At 40.7% G+C, this 10,000-nt stretch overlaps 1 non-coding gene across 1 annotated transcript; it reads left to right on the top strand.

Annotated features, from left to right (window-relative positions):
- The first annotated feature begins 1,498 nt into the window (after positions 1–1,498).
- On the top strand, positions 1,499–1,572 carry Trnat-ugu. The gene has a single exon. It is a non-coding gene; the product is annotated as a tRNA-Thr (tRNA).
- The last annotated feature ends 8,428 nt before the right edge of the window (positions 1,573–10,000 follow it).

Here is a 10,000-nt window from a genome sequence, read left to right as displayed (position 1 = left end):
TTCTGACGGGAAATCACGAATCCAGTCGCACAGCTGAAGCGATACCCCGTAGGCACGTAGTTTAGTTAGAAGACGCTTGTGAGGAACGGTGTCGAAAGCCTTCTGGAAATCTAAAAATATGGAGTCAATTTGACATCCCCTGTCGATAGCACTCATTACTTCATGAGTGTAAAGAGCTAGTTCTGTTTCACACGAACGATGTTTCCTGAATCCGTGTTGACTATGTTTCAATAAATCGTTTTCTTCGAGGTTCTTCATAATGTTCAAATACAGTATATGTTTCAAAACCCTACTGCAAATCGACCTTAGTGACATAGGCCTGTAATTCAGCGGATTACTCCTACTTCCCTTTTTGGGTATTGGTGTGACTTGAGCAATTTTCCAGTCTTTAAGTACAGACCTTTATGTGAGCGAGTAGTTGTATATAATTGCTAAATATGGAGCTATTTTATCAGCATACTCTGACTGGAACCTGACTGGTATACAACCTGGACCGGAGGCCTTGCCTTTATTAAGTGATTTAAGCTGCTTCGTTACACCGAGGATATCTACTTCTATGTTTCTCATCTTGGCAGTTGTTCGTGATTGGAATTCAGGAATATTTACTTCGTCTGCTTTGGTGAAGGAGTTTCGGAAAACCGTGTTTAATAACTCTTCTTTAGTAGCACTGTCATCAGTGACTTCACCATTGTTATCGCGCAGTGAAGGTATTGATTGCGTCTTGCCACTGGTGTGCTTTATGTACGACCAGAATCTCTTCGGGTTTTCTGTCAGATTTCGAGACAGAATTTCGTTACGGAAATTATTAAAAGCATCTGGCATTGAAGTACGCGCCATATTTCGAACTTCTGTAAAACTTTCCCCGGTATCATTAGACCCAAGTTGTCCTTCATTTGCCTCGGGCATGGACGAGTGTGATGTCTTTAGGTTAGTTAGGTTTAAGTAGTTCCTAGTCCAGGGGACTGATGACCTCAGATGTTGTCCCATAGAGCTTAGAGCCATTTGAGCCATTTATCCTTCACTGAGCCCAACATATTGCTGATTTTTGCTGGAGGATGGAAGAGTAGAACAAGATAAAAACCACCTCCCGTCCTCCAACAAAAATCAGGAGTATCCTGAGCTCAATGAAGGACAACTTGCGTCTAAGAAGGCGGAGCACAGCCTCAGTGAATACCACACGCTTCAATTTGAAGAAACCGAGAGACGGTGTAGAGCGAAAGGTTTCTGGGACTATTGTTAAAGATATATATATATACGCTAAGATACCATCTTAGCGTATATATATATAGTTAAGGCTCACCGGCCACTTGACCATCTTCTTCTTCTGTGCGAATGCACAAACAGTGCCCGAACTCTTGCGGGAATCAGCAACGCACTGCGAGTAATGAGTATAATGGGCGGGGGCACTACGAATATAGTGCGGGACAATACGCTGAGAATGTCGGTTTCGCGGGAGGCGTGCCAGTGATAAATCCCTGCAACCGCGCTATTCTCTGAGTCCTCGGTGGCTCAGATGGATAAAGCGTCTGCCATGTGAGCAGGAGATCCCGGGTTCGAGTCCCGGTCGGGGCACACATTTTCATCTGTCTCCATTGACCTATGTCAACGCCTGTAAGCAGCTAACGGTGTTCATTTCATTGTAATATTATTAAAGAGGCAGTGGAGATACGGGTCAGTGATAACCTGGGCAACCAGGATAGTGTCTTTCAACTCAGCACCACGTGGAACACAACATTATCAAGAACAAGACGAGAGCGCACCGATGGAGGCAGGTCGGTGGCGACGGATGGAATAAACAGACCGCACCGAGACGAGACGCCGGGACCCGGCGCCCCGGTGCACGAGGCTCCCCCCCCCCCCCCCTCCTCCCTCCTACTCCTCACCACCACGACTGGCCCGACCAGCGCCGAGGATGTGCTGAGAAACCTGTGGTCCAGCGGCTTTAAAGATCCGGACGAGACGTCAACCCGACACTTCCCCTGAAGATGGCAAGTAAGAAACTTACTGAAACGTTGCCGGAGAACGACGCATTGACTCGGCTGTCAATCCGAGATGATTTTATTGTCATAGCAGGCATTACTTTCGGAACAACCCACGTACAAATTTCATTGTCTATCTGCAGTGTGCCACCATGACACCGACTGCCGTTTTGATTCCGGATGGAACTAGTAGTGTCAGGTCTCATTGTGGTGTCACCGCCAGACACCACACTTGCTAGGTGGTAGCCTTTAAATCGGCCGCGGTCCGTTAGTATACGTCGGACCCGCGTGTCGCCACTATCAGTGATTGCAGACCGAGCGCCGCCACACGGCAGGTCTAGTCTAGAGAGACTCCCTAGCACTCGCCCCAGTTGTACAGCCGACTTTGCTAGCGACGTTTCACTGACTACATACGCTTTCATTTGCAGAGACGACAGTTTAGCATAGCCTTCAGCTACGTCATTTGCTACGACCTAGCAAGGCGCCATATTCAGTTACTATGTCTTCTGAACTGGTAATATTGTGAATCATGTACCGTCAAGAGCGACGTTCATCATTAATGGATTAAAGTTAAGTATCAAACTAATTACGTCCGCTTTCTGAATTCTAATTCCTTGTCATGTTCCAGACCTCACGTCAGTATAGTCCTTCCCTCCTCACCCCAGCCTGCGTGAGCTAAAACCCGTGCATTTCGGTCTCCTCTAGTAACACGGTGTTGGCTCTTCTGCCAACACAGCACTCATCTCCCGTGACGATAGTGTTCAGCAGCAATGGATGCTGGTCACACATGGAAATGAAATGACCAGCAGTTTCCATCCATTTTGCTTTCTGCTCGTCTGTGGGCTCGTGCGATACAAATCGGGAGCAGGTCTTCCAAATCATCGCGGACGATGGTGTGCACCGTGCCCTTGCTAATGCCCAATTCCTCCGCAGTCAATCTGAGAGTACGTCGCCGATGTTGTGCCGCCATTTGACGCACTTTCTCGATCTTTCCTGGGGTTCTGCTTGTCGATGGCTCATCCTCAGTTGTTTCCTTCCCCTCACGGAAGCGTTTAAACCATTCGTAAACACATTTTCTGCTGACGGGCTCCCTCCCGAACACCTGCACCAACATTCCATGTGCGTCCGTCGCAGTCTTCCACAATTTGCAGCAGAACTTGATGTTTACAAAATGCTTCAAATGGTTCAGATGGCTCTAAGCACTATGGAACTTAACATCTGAGGTCAAAGTCCCCTAGACTTAGAACTACTGAAACCTAACTAACCTAAGGACATCACACACATCCATGCCCCAGGCAGAATTCGAACCTGCGACCGTAGCGGTCGCGCAGTTCCAGACTGTAGCGCCTAGAACCGCTCGCCCACCCTGACCGGCGATGATTACACGTTGCTCCATTACGCTGTGACACTTCCTCTCACACTGACTACGTTCAACTGGTCGCAGTCTGTTTACACGTGCAGTGCATGCCGTATATCGATTCTCCTCAGGTCTCTGAAGACCCACGCGAGTACACGCACACATGGAGCAAGTTGCCTTTCGGATATGACAACATTCACCGAACTTTTTAGACACGCTACGTATGTTTCCCATCCACACTAGTAAATATGTGTTAATGTCCTTATCAACGTACCCTTTACCTTAGGGTGACTGAACACGAATAAAACCGCAAACAGCTGTTAAGTGAAGATATATTAACAACTGGTTTCTGTGTGTTAAAGGAACATCTTCAGGTAGTTCTAAATAGAAAGGAAAATATCCTTGTAATCTGCAAATTAAAAAATTGAGGACAGCCAATAAAAGAATAATCCAAACAAAAGTGCTTACTGTACTGTTCCATACAAAAGTACACGGAGATCCTCCCCACGTTAGTAGTCACAGAACACAACCCCATGTAGAGGGAAAGTCGTCATAAAATGACAACCGTCAGCGGGTTCGGGCGAATAGTGCAGGGGATGAGGCACAAAAACTAGAAACAACCGAGGATGAACATTACACAGTAGTGGAACCCATCTGTAAAGACAAACTGTGTAGTTGATTGTCACGAGAGTAAAGCACTTCAGGCTGGCAGCTGTACACAAGTTTCCTTTTATTAGCTGTCCGTAAATTTTGAATATTTAGATTACAAAGATGCTTGCCTTTCTATGTACAACCAGCTAAAGATGCTGCTTTAACGCAGCGGAACCTTTCGTTAATAAATAGGCTGTTGCAGTTAAATATTCAAGTTCAATTCACCATGAATTTCGACGACTGTGGCTGCCCATATTATAATGTTGTATGTGACCTTTACATCAGATTCGACTAGATATATTTTTCCTTTCACATGTGCAGTGTGAGAAGGTCCTCAACCATGAAATACGTGTAATAAAACAAACACACGTGACGTCATAAAATGGGAATGGTCGATCTAGTTTTAATAACGGAATTAGCCGCTTGTGTAAAAGGCCGCCGATGCTTGTTTTGATTGAAATGTTGCTATTCGAATATGTTACTAAAAATGAGATCAGATTTCAAGTGTAACATAAAGAAATTAAATTAATTTACTGTGCATCTCAATAGTCTCGGTTTATTTTTACTCAGACAGCCATAATAGTTCGGCACCATTCAAAACACTGAACATTGATTTCGAAATTATAATTGAATGTACGATATCATGACACCCACAACTGCTTTACAAATCGCATAAAAATGCAAACCAAACTGCAGAACGTGTATCTACCAAATGTCAAATGAGAACAGTGCGCTTGATGTTACTCTCAGCCTATTAGGTCAAGTGGCAGCTCACGTCATACTAGAGCTGACGCAGTGTGATGGCGGACAGCTAGTGCACTTACTGCTCATTTAGAGATATTAATGATGCGCAAATTTTTTACCAAACGTATTTTGTAATCTACACTGAATGAATTTTAGACGATGTGATTAACGCTGTAAACGAGAGACAATATTAAGTTTGTCATGGGCTTCCTTCGTGAAATGTGCAGTAATACTGACGTTAATAAGAATGGCCGAAATGTATCACGAGCACCATGTCATGAGTGTGCGAAAAAAAAACATTTTTAATAATGTTCTTACGTTAATTATAAATATTTGGCTACTCGTATAGTAGTAGAAATACGTATAGTACGTGATGAAAAAGGAGCTTCTTCCAGCGATAATCGTGTTCATACAGAAAATCCAATGATTAAACATAATTTATATATCAAATTGAACAATAATACGAGCAAAACTTATTAAAAGTGGAGGAAACTTTGTGCATATGTGATGAAATGAGCAAAAGATCTCTAGTAAGTAATCTTGCAAAGTTTAGAAAAATAAAACATACGTTCTTTGCAGAATTCACTGAATATTACCGCTACTCGCACTGAAACAATTGAAGACATGCGCGGGAAAACGGGCTAACCCTCAAATGTAAAAACTTAGAGATAAGTGGCTGGCTCTGAGCACTATGGGACTCAACTGCTGTGGTCATAAGTCCCCTAGAACTTAGAACTACTTAAACCTAACTAACCTAAGGACAGCACACAACACCCAGCCATCACGAGGCAGAGAAAATCCCTGACCCCGCCGGGAATCGAACCCGGGAACCCGGGCGTGGGAAGCGAGAACGCTACCGCACGACCACGAAATGCGGGCTAGAGATAAGTGCTTCCATATTTTGCTGGGTATGGTAACTATCAAAATTTACATTGATCTATTCCTAAATATCACATTAGGACATAATGCAACGGAGATAATTAATTTCTTGCGTTTCGGTAGACACGATTTCTATAATGTCAGAAACGGACTAACCTTCTGCGACGCTCCTGCTTCCCTCTAGCAGAAAGAAGCTGAACAGATGAGTGTCGAATGATAAACAGACAATCAACTGCAATTTGAAAAGGTTTGAAAGCCAGAGGTAGACTTGACTGGAATTAATAAAAGTGTCGACACTAAATACAATCCTTGTGTAATACGTCATATTAATCACTTTATGAACAAGTTTGGAGTGTTTGAAGTGTTCAGTTGACACATCCTCTACAGAGTACTAATAAACAGTGAACATGGCTGATGTAGAAATGGAAAACGTTGACTGTGAAGCCGGCCGGGGTGGCCGAGCGGTTCTAAGCGCTACAGTCTGGAACCGCACGACCGCTACGGTCGCACGTTCGAATCCTGCCTCGGGTATGGATGTGTGTGATGTCCTTAGGTTAGTTAGGTTTAAGTAGTTCTAAGTTCTAGTGGACTGATGACCTCAGAAGTTAAGTCCCATAGTGCTCAGAGCCATTTGAACCTTTTTTTCTGTGAAAATCAGTGGAAACTATCGAAAGAGGAAGCGTAATCCACGTAATTGGCCCAAAGGAGTTGAGAAGTGGAAGCTAACCGGTGGAAAAGACTACATTAATTATAAGGGTGTAGTGAAAAGTGCAAAATCACAAGGTCTAAGTTGTGCCTATGAGGTAAAATGCTTCGATATTGTACCCGCAGTTACACAGGAGAAGTTGACATGAAAGTTTTCTGGGTGTGGTACCACGTTATAATGTATAAAACTACTGCTGCTGCAGAAAAACCAACGTTTCGGCCACGGTTGCAGCGGCCTTCTTCTGCGTCTACTGGTGCGCTCTAGTTACGCACTGTCCCTTATATTTTTTGTTACTGTTCACTGCGTATGCCATTACGTCGTAATTTTAAAAAGATACTTTGTTTCATTGGTCAGTTAAGGAAGAAGGAGTGGGAACTTTATTTCAACAGGTTGTAGACATTGTAACCTCCCCGCAATAAAGTTAGTCAATATTAACTGCATAATAAAATGAGCCAAGCGTAACCTCCTTGCAAAATTAAAGAATAAAAATTGCACAAATGTAAACTCCCCACAAAATATCGTTAAGGGATGAAGATTGCTCATTAAACCCACAATAACATTAATTAAATAATGAACCATGAACTGAATGTAACAACTCAACAGCAATAATTAAACCTGACAAATCTAATAAGGACAGCAGCGCTGACCTATGGCCCTGTGAAATAATTAAACCAAAATTCTTACCTCAGTAAAACTGCATCTATATCTCCTCTTATTTTTCGGCATAGTTTCGTGCAATGCTGGCTTATATTTAATTTTGATTCTTGGAGGGAATGCATAGGAAACATTATTTAGCTTGAAATGAATCTTTTTCTTTAAATGAGTTACTTTATAAAAAGTTATTATTGGGGCATCATTTTGAACAAATTAATTACAATTAACATACGTTATTAGCTGAGCGCAATGCTGCTTCATTACCTTCTACAATAATATACATATAACTCTCTGGTCAGAGATTCTGTCATGCCTCGCCATCGCTGGTAATGAATACATATGAAACGTATGCGTTTCATAACCCTCCACTGGGGGGGCAAAAATTTGGCAGTGATGGTGAGTCATTTGGACTTGCCATGAGCAACAAATTTTTTCTTAACTAATTAACTTTACAATTACAGAATATATACAGATATATATAGGTGTAGAACATGAAGTAAATATAGTGCACATGCACTGAGTACAGAACATATCAGGCAAAGACAAAATATATACAATGAGTACAAAACATATTCACAAATGGCAAAAGTGCACATGCACAGTAGAACAGAAAATATCAGCAAATCAGAAAAAAATGTATATGCAATGAGTAGAAAACATGTTAACAAAATGACAAAAGTGCACATGCGCTGTATTTCAGAACATATCAGCAAATCACAAAATGTTTAGGCCATGAATACAAATCATGATAACAAAATTATTTTTAATATGTTACAAGAATTAGGATAGGAAAGGGAAGGATTGCGTCATGGTTGTAGCACTTTAGGTTGCACGCAGCTGCACTGAAAGTCCATATCTTTCTACAGAAGCACAACACCAAGCGAGGCAATCTAAAGTTCTTTTCCCAGAAGTATTAATCAGCGTAGCCAAGACACTGAAATGCCGTAGTAATATTCCATGTTATCCTTTTGGCAGTACATTAGGTACACCAAACAGTGGGACCATAATAGCATCTCATCGCTCATTGTGGTGGACAGCATGTCGTGTCAACACCACGTTCTTGTCTGTTACAGCAACGTAGAGTTAGTGCAAAAACCAAGGATAGTGCTCCATGATCATGAGGATATACAGGACAAACGGATATTGCAGTAATTCCAGGTAATTAGGTTAGAAGGTGAAGGACATTAAGTCACATACTAGTTTTCATTGAGAATTACACTAGTAATGGGTGGCGCTCATTGCCCAGTCATTGAACATTTCTGTACCATGTATGTAGTATTACAGAATAATGTTCATGAGTAACTTTACAGAGAACATTGGCACTCATAGCCTAATTATAAACCATCAGAAGTCATTTACAGAGAACATTGGCGCTCATTGCCGAATTACCATCAGAAGTCATTTACAGAGAACATTGGCACTCATTGCCTAATTACAAACCATCAGAAGTCATTTACAGAGAACATTGGCACTCATTGCCTAATTACCATCAGAAATCATTTACAGAGAACATTGGCATTCATTGCCTAATTACAAACCATCAGAAGTCATTTACAGAGAACATAGGCATTCATTGCCTAATTACAAACCATCAGAAGTCATCATTGAAAATGAGTTAATAAATGGCATAATTAATCTAATTATAGTAAACATTGTCCTCATAGTTCATCTTATTACATTAATCAGTGGCATTCATTTGCCAGTTACAAAGCATTTTTTTTTGTGCTAGCAATGCATTGCGTTGGGATCGATAATTAATAACAATATTTGCTTTTGAGTTATTGCTGCAAATGAAGATGTGTAACGTCATTCATCATGAGTCAGCTGTATCAAGATTATGAAACAAGTAGAGTATATGTAATCACATTCATAAATGACATGGGTTTAATGAACAACTGCTTATAGTACATTAATTTCATGAATAATTTCTCCTGCAAAATATACAAAAATGGATTATTAGACTGAAAGAAGAAACGCATTTTATGCTGAAAAGTAGTGAACTTCGAATTAACAGGTAGTGAAATGTGTATAAAATGTGTTCCCTAGCTGTCCTTTCCAAAACCTTCAGTCATCATACTATGCAATACAACACATACTGTCAAAACGAACTGCAACAAATACTTAAATAACTACAGAGCATAAATACATAAACTTCAACATCATCCTCATCTGTAAAGAAAAAACTTCATTATCCATCACTTCATTATCATAACTCTATTATTATCATCACCTGTAAAGAAAAACTTCATTAATCATAGCTGCATATTCTTCATCATTATTCATCACCATTCATTATCATCTCCAAAAAAAAAAATCACTTCGTTATTCATTACACAACTATTCCTTATTTCTAGCATATTTCCTCACTAAAACTAAGATGTGAAGTTCTGTCTGACAGCCTGCATCAATCGCTTCGTATTCTGAAAGAAAAAATTAGTTAAGACTGCTATTCCACGATGTGTATAGTATATTCTTGTTAATGCTTGTTAATTCTGATCCATTTACTCTTCCTCATAAGGTTTTTGGATCTTCTTTCGTTTATCCCGTAGGTGAAATTCCATTTCTGTTTAATTTATTTCCTTTACACGTTATTTCTTTCTGAAAATGATGAACAAGGATTAATGTCTTGCATTTAATTCATATACCCATTAAATGAAAACTGGTTTATAGTAACATAATTCAGCATATAGCATAGCATGACAGAAAACGCAATATGTGAAAAACATAGACAGTGTTCAGAGGCAAAAATGTACACAGTGCATCACAATGTAGCAGCAAAAAAGAGAAAAATGTAAAATAGTCACGATGTTGAGATATCATAAGGCAAAAAATGTCAAAGTCAATTGGTGTTTGTTATATCTTAAATATTTCATAGTGCATACAAACAAAATAGGAAAACAATCATACATACAAAAAAAATGGAAAATGTGCACGGTCTGATGTGTAACGACAAGAGTAGCGACCTGCTAACCTTACCTTGCCGGGCACTTGCCAAGAAAAATACGACAATCATCAGTAAGTATTCACATG

Source organism: Schistocerca americana, chromosome 4 (assembly GCF_021461395.2).
Source record: "Schistocerca americana isolate TAMUIC-IGC-003095 chromosome 4, iqSchAmer2.1, whole genome shotgun sequence".
Taxonomy (NCBI): Eukaryota; Metazoa; Arthropoda; class Insecta; order Orthoptera; family Acrididae; genus Schistocerca; species Schistocerca americana.
Note: the sequence above shows the minus strand (reverse complement) of the source record. Positions and strands in the feature narration are given on the sequence as shown.